This window comes from Panthera uncia, chromosome B1 (genome assembly GCF_023721935.1).
Source record: "Panthera uncia isolate 11264 chromosome B1, Puncia_PCG_1.0, whole genome shotgun sequence".
NCBI classification, from domain to species: domain Eukaryota; kingdom Metazoa; phylum Chordata; class Mammalia; order Carnivora; family Felidae; genus Panthera; species Panthera uncia.
The window spans coordinates 122,689,911-122,701,204 of record NC_064811.1 but is presented as its reverse complement, the minus strand read 5'-3'; the positions used below and the strand labels follow the sequence as shown (position 1 = coordinate 122,701,204).

The following is an 11,294-nucleotide window of genomic DNA, read 5'->3' as shown; positions in this document are numbered from 1 at the left end:
GCTTGCAGTTTTTTTCATGAATCAAATGATCAAATTCAAATACAAAAGGTGTCAGGTATGTAATCACCACATTTCTTTATCACTTACACATAAGACTGTCCTTAAGAGCCCACATATTTAAAAATGAGAACATGAAATTTTACAGGACTTTGTTGTGAAACTCTAAGTGTACTAGAATACTGCCACTTTGCTCTTTTGGAACATAAAACACAATTTACCAAACAATAGTCCCCATAAGAGATGGAAAGATCTGATTATGTGCTTAGGAGAGCTTAAGAGCCTTTCTTTCTTTCTTTTCTTTCTTTCTTTCTTTCAGACTATTTTGGTATTCTTTGAGAACAAGCTGAAATTCTCTCGTGTTCTGGAGAGAGAGAGAAAGGCAAAAATTACTAATGTAAAACACGAACTTCTTACCAGTATCAAAACAAAACAAAACAAAACAAAACAAAGCAAAACAAAACAAATCAACTTTAGGTTTACCTGGAATGAGTGTGTGCAGTAAGAATCCCATTTTGGTCATCTCTACAGGTGGGCTGTCTTTATAGCTTATGTCTATCAAATTTAAAATCTGAATGTTAATGACATCTAAATTAAAAAAGCCCTACACGAGTGTGAACAAAGAGAAAATCATTGCTTCTAGATATTTAGTCAAATTTGAGGTAGAATTTCTCTCTGGATTTACACTATGGTTCTCAATTTAGGAATTGTGATGTTTTGGAAAATGTTTCAAGAAAACTATCCTAAGGTGTGAACCTTTGTTGTTTTCTTAGTAGCAGTTAATTTTATTTATTTTTCTTCTTATTTACAAATTCTATTTTTTTTATTGAGGTATAGTTGACACATAATGTTACATAAGTTTCAGGTGTACAACATATTGGTTCCACAACTCTATGTACTATGCTCCCCATGAGTGCAGCTACCATCTGTCACCATACAAGACTATTAAAATATCACTGACTATATCCCCTATGCTGTACTTCTTATCCCTATGACTTACTCATTCCATAACTGGAAACCTGTACCTCCTAATCCCCCTCACCCATTTTGCCTATCCTACTCTCCTCCCCTCTGGCAATCACCAACTTGTCTCTGTATTTATGGGTCTGTTTCTGCTTTGCTTGTTAATTTGTTTTGTTTTTTAGATTTCACGTGTAATGAAATCATACGGTTTGTCTTTCACTGATTTATTTTACTTAGTATCATACCCTCTAGATCCATCCATGTTGTTATGAATATCAAGATTTCAAGACCGAGTAATATTCCATTGTGTATATACCACCTCTTCTTTATCTATTCAACTATTGATGGACACTTGGGTTGCTCTCATATCTTGACTATTGTAAATAATGCTGAATTAAACATAGGGATGCATGTATCTTTTCAAAGTACTGATTTCACTTCTTTGGATAAATACCCATTCGTGGAATTACTGCATCACATGGCAGTTCTATTTTTAATATTTGAGCAACCTCAAATAGAGAACAACCATTGTTCTCTACAATGGTTTCATCAATTTACATTCCCACAAACACTACATGAGGGTTCACTTGCCTCTATATCCTTCCAACACTTGTTATTTTTTTCAATTCATTCATTTATTCATTCTTTCACTTTTTGATTCTGACAGGTGTAATGTAATATCTCATTGTGGTTTTCACTTTGCATTTACCTGATGATTTATTGATGTTGGGCATCTTTTCACATACCTGTTGGGTATCTGTATGACTTTGGAAAAAGTCTATTCAGGTCTTCTGCCCATTTTTTAATCAGATTAATTTTGTTTTGTTTTGTTTTGTTTTTTGTTTTGGTGTTGAGTTGTATAAGTTTTTTATATATTGTAGATACTAATCCCTTATGGGAGATATCATTTGTGAATATCTTCTCTCATTCAGTAGGTTGCGTTTTCTTTCTTTCTTTTTTTAAGTTTATTTTGAGAGACAGAGAGAGAGAGAGCGAGCATATGAGCGGGGGAGGGGCAGAGAGAGCAGGTGACAGATGATACCAGGCTCTGTGCTGACAGCACAGAGCCTGATGCAGAGCTCAAACTCATGAACTGTGAGATCATGACCTGAGCCAAAGTCAGATGCTTAACCTACTGAGCCACCCAAGTGCCCCAGGTCGCCTTTTCATTTTGTCGATAGTTTCCTTCACTCTGCAAAAGCTTTTTCATTTTGGTGTAGTCTCAATAGCGTCTTTTTATTTTCTGGTCTTTTGCTTTTGTTTCTCTTGCCTAAGGAGACATAGCTAAAAGAATATTGCTAAGGCTAATCTGTAAGAGATTACTGTCTATGTTTTCTTCTAGAAGTTGTATGGCTTCAGGTCACACATTTAGGTTTTTATTCAACTTTGAGTTTATTTCTGTGTATGGCATAAAAAAAGTGGTCCAGTCTCATTCTTCTGCATGTAGCTGTCAAGTTTTCCAAGCACTATTTACTGAAGAAACTGTCTTTTCCTCCATTGTATATTCTTGCCTCCTTTGTCGTATACTAATTGACCATATAAGCATGGGGTTATGTCCAGGCTTTCTATTCTATTAATTAGTGTGTCTGTTTTTATGCCAGTACCACACTGTTTTGAGTTTTATAGCTTTGTAGTATATCTTGAAATCTGAGACTATGAAACCTTCAGCTTCATTCTTTTTTCTCAAGATTGCTTTGGTTGTTTGGGATCTTTTGTGGTTCCATACAAATTTTAGGATTTTTTGTTCTAGTTCTGTGAAAAATGCTGTTGTTATTTGAATATTAACTATTCCAATCCATGAGCATGGCATGTCTTTCCATTTGTTTGTGTCATTTTCAATTTCTTTCATCAATGTTATATAGTTTACAAATTACAAGTCTTTTTCCTCCTTGATTAAGTTTATTCCTAATTAGTTCATTCTTTGGTGCAATTGTAAATGGAATTGTTTTCTTAATTTATCTTTCTGCTACTTTTTTTATTAATGTATAAAACACAATTTCTGTACATTAATTTTGTATCTTGTAACTTTACTGCATTATTTATTAGTTCTAATAGTCTAATAGCTTTTAGGTGGAGTCTTTAGGGTTTTCTATGTGTATCACATCATCTACAAATAGTGACAGTTTGACTTCTTACCAGTATAAATGGCTTTTATTTCTTTTTCTTATCTGATTGTTGCAGCTAGGACTTCCATTACTATGTTGAACAAAAGTGGCAAGAGTGAACATCCTTGTTTGTTCCTGATCTTAGAGGAAAACTATCAGTTTTTTTTACCATTGAGTATAATGTTAGCTGTGGGTTCGTCATATATGGCCTTTATTATGTTGAGTTTTGTTCCTTCTAAACCCACTTTGTTCAAAGTTTTTATCATGAACAAATGTTGAATTTTGTCAAATGATTTTTCTGCATCTATTGAGATGATCATATGATTTTATACTTCATTTTGTTAATGTAGTGTATCACATTGATTGATTTGTGAATACTGAATGATTCTTGCATCCCTAAAATAAATCCCACTTGATCATGGTGAATGATCCTTTTAATATATTGTTGGAAAGGGTTTCCTAATATTTTATTGAGGATTTTTGTATCTATTTTCACCAAGGCCACTATATTGGCCTGTAGTTTTCTTTCTTTGTAGTATCTTTGTCTGGTTTTGGTATCAGGGTAATACTGGCCTCGTAGAATGTATTTGGATGGGCGCCTGGGTGGCTCAGTCAGTTAAGCATCCGACTTCAGCTCAGGTCACGATCTCCTAGTTTGTGGGTTTGAGCCCCACATCAGGCTCTGTGCTGACAGCTTGGAGCCTGGAGCCTACTTCGAATTCTGTGTCTCCCTATCTCTCTGCCCCTCCCCTGCTCATACTCTGTCTCTCAAAAATAAATAAATGTTAAAAAAAAAAAAAAGAGAATGTATTTGGAAGCTTTCCTTCCTCTTCAATGTTTTGGAATCATTTGAGGAGAATAGGTATTAACTTTTCTTTAAATGTTTATAGAATATGGGGTGTCTGGGTGGCTCAACTGGTTGAGGACCCAACTCTTGATTTCAGTTCAGGTCATGATCTCACGGTCTTGAGATCAAGCCCCGAAACAGGCTCAGTGGTCAGGATCAGGGATTGGGCTCAGTGGTTGGGCTCCACGCTAAGCATGGAACCTGCTTAAAACTCTCTCTCTCCTTTTCTCTCGGCCCCTGCCCCACTCGTGTTTGATCTCTCTCTCTCTCTCTCTCAAAAAGTTCTTTTTAATAATAAAAAAGAAATAAATGTTTGTAGAATTCACATGTGAAATCACTTGGTCCTAGATTTTTGTTTGTTGGGAGTTTTTGATTACTGATCAATTTTGTTACTAGTTATTTTTCCGTTCAGATTTTCTATTTCTTCCTGATTTGGTTTTGGAAGATTGTATGTTTCTAAGAATTTATCCACTTCTTTTAGGTTGTCCAACTTGTTGACATATAATTTTCCATAGTATTTTCTTATAATCCTTTGTATTTCTGTTGTGTTGGTTGTTACTTTTATTTCTGATTTTATTTGGATTCTCTCTCTCTCTCTCTTTTTTCTTGATAAGTCCAGGCTAGAGGTTTATCAATTTTATTTATCTTTTTAAAGAACCAGCTTTTGATTTGGTTGATTTTGGTTTCTGTTTCATTTATTTCCGCTCTGATCTTTATTATTTTCTTCCTTCTACTAACTTTGGGCTTTGTGTGTTCTTTTCTTTCTAGTTCCTTTAAATGTAAGTTTAGATTATTTTTTTTTTTAATTTTAATTCCCGTATAGTTAACATACAGTGTTATATTAGTTTCAGTATAGGTATACAATATAGTGATTCAACAATTCTATACATCGCCCAGTGCTCATCACAACTAGTGCACTCCTTAATCCCCTATCACCTACTTCACCCATTCCCCTACCCATTTCCCCTCTGGTAACCATCAGTTTGTTCTCAATAGTTGAGCATCTGTTTCTTGTTCTCTCTTTCTTTGTTGTTTTTTCCATTTGCTCATTTGTGTCATTTCTTAAATTCCACATATGAGTCTAATCATACCATATTTGTCTTTCTCTGACTGACTTATTTCACTTAGCATATACTCTCTAGGTCCATCCATGTTGTTGCAACTGGCAAGATTTCATTCTGTTCTGTGGCTGAATAATATTCCTGTATTATGCTTACATAATTTGGCTATTGTAAATAATGCTGGTATAAACATAGGGGTGCGTGTATCGCTTTGAATAAGTGTTTTTGTATTTTGGGGGTAAATATCCAGTAGCACAATTACTGGATCATAGGGTAGTTCTATTTTTAACTTAAAAAAATTTTTTTTAATTTGAGAGAGAGAGAGCACACAAGTGGGGCAATGAGGAGAGGGAGGGGCAGAGGGAGAAAAAGAGAGAGAATGAGAGAGAGAGAGAGAGAGAGAGAGAGAGAGAGAGAGAGAGAGAATCCCAACCAGGCTCCATACTCAGCATGGAGTCTGATGCAGGGCTCAATCCTAGGACCCTGGGATCATGAACTGAGCTGAAATCAAGAGCCAGGTGCTCAACCAACTGAGCCACCCAGGCACCTCTACTTTAACTTTTTGAGAAACCTCCATACTGTTTTCCAAAGTGGCTACACCAGTTTGCATTCCCACCAAGAGTACAAGAGGGTTCCTTTATCTACACACCCCTGTCAGCACTTGTTTCTTGTGTTTCAAGTTCTTGTTAACACTTGTTTCGTGTGTGTGTGTGTGTATGTGTGTGTGTGTGTGTGTTTAAGACATTCTGAGAGGTGTGAGGTGATATTTCATTATAATTTTGCTTTGCATTTCCCTGATGATGAGTGATGTTGGGTATCTTTTCATGTGTCTGTTGGCCATTTGGATGTCTTCTCTGGAGAAATGTCTGTTCATATTTTCTGCCCATTTTAAATTGGATTGTTTGTTTTTTGGGTGCTGAGTTTATTGAGTTCTTTATATATTTTGGATACTAACCCTTTATCAGATATGTCATTTGCTCAACCAACTGAGCAAATGACATATCTGATAAAGGGTTAGTATCTTCTCCCATTCCATTGGTTGCCTTTTAGTTTCATTGTTTCCTTTGCTGTGCAGAAGCTTTTTTAAAATATAGTCCCAATAGTTTATTTTTGCTTTTATTCCCTTGCCTCAGGAGACATATCCAGAAAAATGTTGTGATGGCCAATGTCAGAGACCTTACTGCCTGTGTTCTCTTCTAGGATTTTTATGGCTTCAGGTCTCACATTTAGGTCTTTAATCCATTTTGAATTTATTTTTGTGTATGGTGTAAGAAAATGGTCCAGTTTCATTCTTTTGCATGTAGCTAACTGGTTTTCCCAACACCATTTGTTGAAAAGACTGTCTTCTTCCTATTGCATATTTTTTCCTGCTTTGTCAAAGATTAACTGACCCTATAATTATGGGTTTATTTTTGGGTTTTCTGTTCTGTTCCATTTATCTAGGTCTATTTTTGTGCTAGTACAATACTGTTTTGGTTACTACAGTTTTGTAATATAGCTTGAAGTCTGGAATTGTGGTATCTCCAGCCTTGCTTTTCTTTCTCAAAACTGCTTTGGCAATTTGGGGTCTTTTGTGGTTCCATATAAATTTTAGGCTAAAAAAATAGACACTTCTAATTACACATTTGTGATTCTAGTCATCTGTGGGGTGAAAATCCCCATCCTCACTCCCAATTCCAGCTACGTGGGTACAATATGACATCATGGTCTGGCTGTCGGTGAAGGGGTGAAGGTGAGTGCAGGGCTGGCCCATGGATCTTCAAGAGAGGGAGCTGAGACTATGGTTGAATTTGCATTGCTTCAGGGCCTGCTCAAGCCCTCATTCAGGGACAGAGTACTCTGACTGGTGGAGCAGTCAAGGAACTGCTTGATCTCATAAGCCCAGCACCCCATCTGCAGGGGCTAGGGGACAGAGTGGGTGGGTGCCTGCTGAGCAGCAGGCTGGGTGGGCTCCGAGCCTCCCCCACTGAAAGCTCCAGTCGGGGTACTACCAACAATGTGTCCCACAGCTGAGCCAATAGCCATGAACACCATCTGCCCCATCGGGCAAGGTTGGCCAGAGAGCAGACCAGTGTGGCAACGAGGGCAGTGGGTGCATGGGCAGGTGAACAAGGGTGAGGCAGTGTACCTGACTGGCAGCCATACTGGGGCTCCTCTGGGGCATGGTGGTGGTAGTGGTGGGAATTGGCCAAATGGAGTCAGAGAATGCAACAGTAGCAGTGGTTCTCAAATTTTAGGATTTTTTGTTCTACTTCTGTGAAAAATGCTGATAGTATTTTCATAGGGATCGAATTAAATTTTTACATTGTTTTGGTTAGTATAGACATTTTTTTTTTTTAATATATGAAATTTACTGTCAAATTGGTTTCCATACAACACCCAGTGCTCATCCCAAAAGGTGCCCTCCTCAATACCCATCACCCACCCTGCCCTCCCTCCCACCCCCCATCAACCCTCAGTTTGTTCTCAGTTTTTAACAGTCTCTTATGCTTTGGCTCTCTCCCACTCTAACCTCTTTTTTTTTTTTTTTTCTTTCCTTCCCCTCCCCCATGGGCTTCTGTTATGTTTCTCAGGATCCACATAAGAGTGAAACCATATGGTATCTGTCTTTCTCTGTATGGCTTATTTCACTTAGCATCACACTCTCCAGTTCCATCCATGTTGCTAGGTTAGTATAGACATTTTATTAATATTTGTTCTACCAATCCATGAGCATGGAATGTCTTTCCATTTCTTTGTGTCATTAGATTATTTGAGATTTTTTATATTTCTTGAGGTACATCTATATTGCTATAAATTTCCTTCTTAGCCCTGCTTCTGCTGCATCCCAAAGATTTTGGAGTGTTGTGTTTGCATTTTCATTTGTCTCCATGTATTTTTTTATTTCCTCTCATTTCTGTGTTGACCCACTGGTTGTGTAGTAGCATGGTGTTTAGCCTCCACATGCATGTGGTTTTTTTTTTCCAGTTTTTTTTCTTGTAACTGATTTCTAGTTTCATACCATTGTGGTTGAAAAAGATGCTTGATATGATTTCAATCTTCTTAAGTTGATTAAGGCTTATTTTGTGGTCTAACGTGATCTATTCTGGAGAATGTTCCGTGTGCACTTGAAAAGAATGTGTATTCTGTTGGTTTGGGATGGAATGTTCTGTGTATATCTGTCAAGTCCATCTGGTCTAAAGTGTTGTTCAAAAATACTGTTTCCTGAGGTGCCTGGGTGGCTCAGTTAGTTAAGCATTTGACTCTCAATTTCAGCTCAGGTCATGATCTCACAGTTCATGGGATCAAGCCCTGCATCTGGCTCCATGCTGACAGCATGGGGCATGCTTGATATTCTCTCCCTCCCTCTTTCTCTGCCCTTACTCCACTCATGCACACACTCTCTCTCTTTCTAAATAAATAAATAAACTTAAAGAAAAATATTGTTTCCTTATTTGATTTTATGCCTGGATGATCTATCCACTGATGTAAGTGGGGTGTTTAAAGTCCCCTACTATTATTGTATTAGTATTGCTTTATGTATTTAGGTGCTCCAAGGTTGGATGCGTGGATATTTACAAGTGTTATATATTGTACTCTAGTTGGATTGATCCCTTTATCATTATATAATGCTTTTTTGTCTCTTGTTAGTCTTTGTTTTAAAGTGACAATTAATTACAAAATTACACTATTTTGAGTGACAGTTATTTTTAAGCTATAGTTCATACAAAATAGAGAGTAAATATTCCATTGATTAAAAAATGGATTCCAGCTGGGGTGCCTAAGTGGCTCAGTTGGTTAAGCATCTGACTCTTGGTTTTGGCTCAGGTCATGATCTCATGGTTTGTGAGATCAAGGCCCTTTGCTGTCAGTGCAGAGCCTGCTTGGGATTCTCTCTCTCTCCCTCTTTCTGACCCTCTCCTACTCATGTTCTCTCTCTCTCTGTCTCTCTCAAAATAAATAAATAAACATTTTAAGGTTTTTTTTGAGAGAGAGAGAGAGTGTGTGTGTGCAAGCAAGAGAGGTACAGAGAGAAAGGGAGAGAGAGAGAATACCAAGCAGCCTTTGAACTATCAGCGAGGAGCCTGATATGGGGCTCAAACCCACGAACTGTGAGATCGTGATCTGAGCCGAAACCAAGAGTCAGACACTTAACCAACTAAGCCACCCAGGTGCCTCTAAATAAATATATTTTTTAAAAAATGGATTCCAGCTGAAATATCTCACCCATTGATAACAGCAAAATTAACTGATCTTCAACCTCTATATAGTTAGGGGCTATTTCAGTGTTATTTCCAATCACAGTGAAGTAAAAGGAGCATTTGTCAACAAATAGTCATCAAAGCCACACAAATAGTAAACCCTGAACAAGACAAATAGCTGATATTTGGCATCTAGGTAACTCCTGCAAATTTAAGCAGCAGGCTTAAGCAAAGAGGGTGTAAATATTCATTACTGTATTGAGGATGAATTTCCTGGGTTCTTTATGTCTTTATTACTGCACTTAGTTGCTAGGACCCTTTTCACTTAAGAGCCAAAACTTGACTTTCTATGTAAGTTTTTCAATTTATAGATTTCAACTAGTCAATCCAGGGGTTTGACCTTCTCGCTTTCCTTCTTTTCTTCTGGGGATATATATGTTGTACTGACCTCAGAGGCACCTGGCCCCAGGATCTGCTGGGATGCACAATTACGTCTAACCTTTGATTGTCAACTCCTTTCCCTGCTACCCCCTGTCTGTATTCATCTCTGTTAACCTCATCCTGACCACAGGGCCCCTCCCATTCTGTCACACCATTCAGCCACTCTGTATTGCCTTGCGGAGCTCAGGAAACAACTGTTGGATGCTCAGTATCCTGGAGGGTGGGTAGGAGCATCTCAGTCATTCTGCCTCAGATGTGTGGTGAGCAGGGGTCTTCTTGAGAGAGATGAAGATCCTCTCTGCTCTTAAGTCTTTACTCTCTTCCTCCAGGAAATTTCCTGTCCTGTCATCTGACTCAGAAGAGTGAATAGGAGATATAATTCCTTTCTTAGGCATCCACCAGCATCCAAATTATAGTCACAGGCACTCCAGATTCTCTTCTCCTTCCACCAGTCCTTCTGGTGGACAACTTCATACCTCCTAACTCTTTGGCTTATAGTGTAAACAATCTGCCCTGAATACTCCAAGCTGTAACTGTTTTAGAATTTTAAGACCCACGTTTCCTCTTTTGAGAGACCTGCCTTTATAATAAAAAACCTATTGTTTTAGCTTTGATTTTAAAATCCCATTCAGATTTTCTCTGGAGATCTTAAAGTTTTGAAGAAATTGACTGTAAAGTATCAGAGAAAAATAAAAGTCACTTACTTGAAGATGAAAAACAAACAACTCATTCAGAAACTTAGTTGTCTTGTTTGTTCCTGGCTGTTTACCCTCATCTTGAAACTATGAATGTATTGATTCAGTGGGTGAAGGGGGAGACCTGGTGGTGGGAGAGGAGAACCAAAATGCCTGTGAAGAGAGAAACATTATCTCCAAGCTGTATCCCACTACATCCATCAGGAAGTGTTTATTAGTGAACATGTGACAAATGGTAGTCAAGGGTGATACAAGCCCCCTAGTGGGAACTTGAAAATGTGCAGGACATATTTAGTCATCACAGTGATTTGGAATTTACTGGCGTTTGGTGGGTGAAGGGTAGGGATGATAAACAGCCTGCAAAGTTCAGGACAGTTCCATACAAAATGCCAATAGTTCCCAACTGAAAAATACCAAAGACATTCTTATTTTCTGTTGGGCTTTTTCAGTCCCTGACCCCATCCATGTTACTATCTAGTACAGCTCCAAAGGCCCTCCTTTTAGGCATCAGAACCCCCTTGCTTACTTCTCAAGCCTGAATCTTTTCCTCTTCACAGCTCCATGGGACTAGCCTGACTACCCATACAGTCTTTGCATGTCTCCAGCCTGAGCTATCATGGGGAAGAGCTAGGTACTCTATCAGGAGGTATTATTTAGGTGTCCTATCCCTTAACGTCAAGTTCCTCTTCTGTCTTAAAGTACCCATGGAGTGGTTTAAGGATTTGGCTCAGACTTGCTTAGCCACTTTTCTATAGAAGAAATACATACCGGTTCTCTTGCTTCCCATTATTGTTCCTATCATTTCTATCTAAAAGAAAAAGTGTGAAAGATCCTGTATTTTACTGCTGTCACTAACTTTGGGCTAGTCATTGAGCTTTCCTGGCAGCTAAATTTTCTCATTTGCAAAAATGAAGGAATTGGGCTGGATGATCTGAAGGCATTTAAGGTCTGTGCTTTTATGAAAAAATAGCATTTGTTCTGATTCTGGCATATTTCACCTTTCT

At 38.0% G+C, this 11,294-nt stretch overlaps 1 long non-coding RNA gene across 1 annotated transcript; it reads right to left on the bottom strand.

Annotated features, from left to right (window-relative positions):
* Window positions 1-290: 290 nt before the first annotated feature.
* LOC125923742 (uncharacterized) lies at window positions 291-10,703 on the bottom strand. The gene is made up of 2 exons (XR_007458151.1): window positions 10,300-10,703; window positions 291-552 (listed from the first exon to the last, which is right to left on the bottom strand). It is a non-coding gene; the product is annotated as an uncharacterized LOC125923742 (long non-coding RNA).
* Window positions 10,704-11,294: the final 591 nt, after the last annotated feature.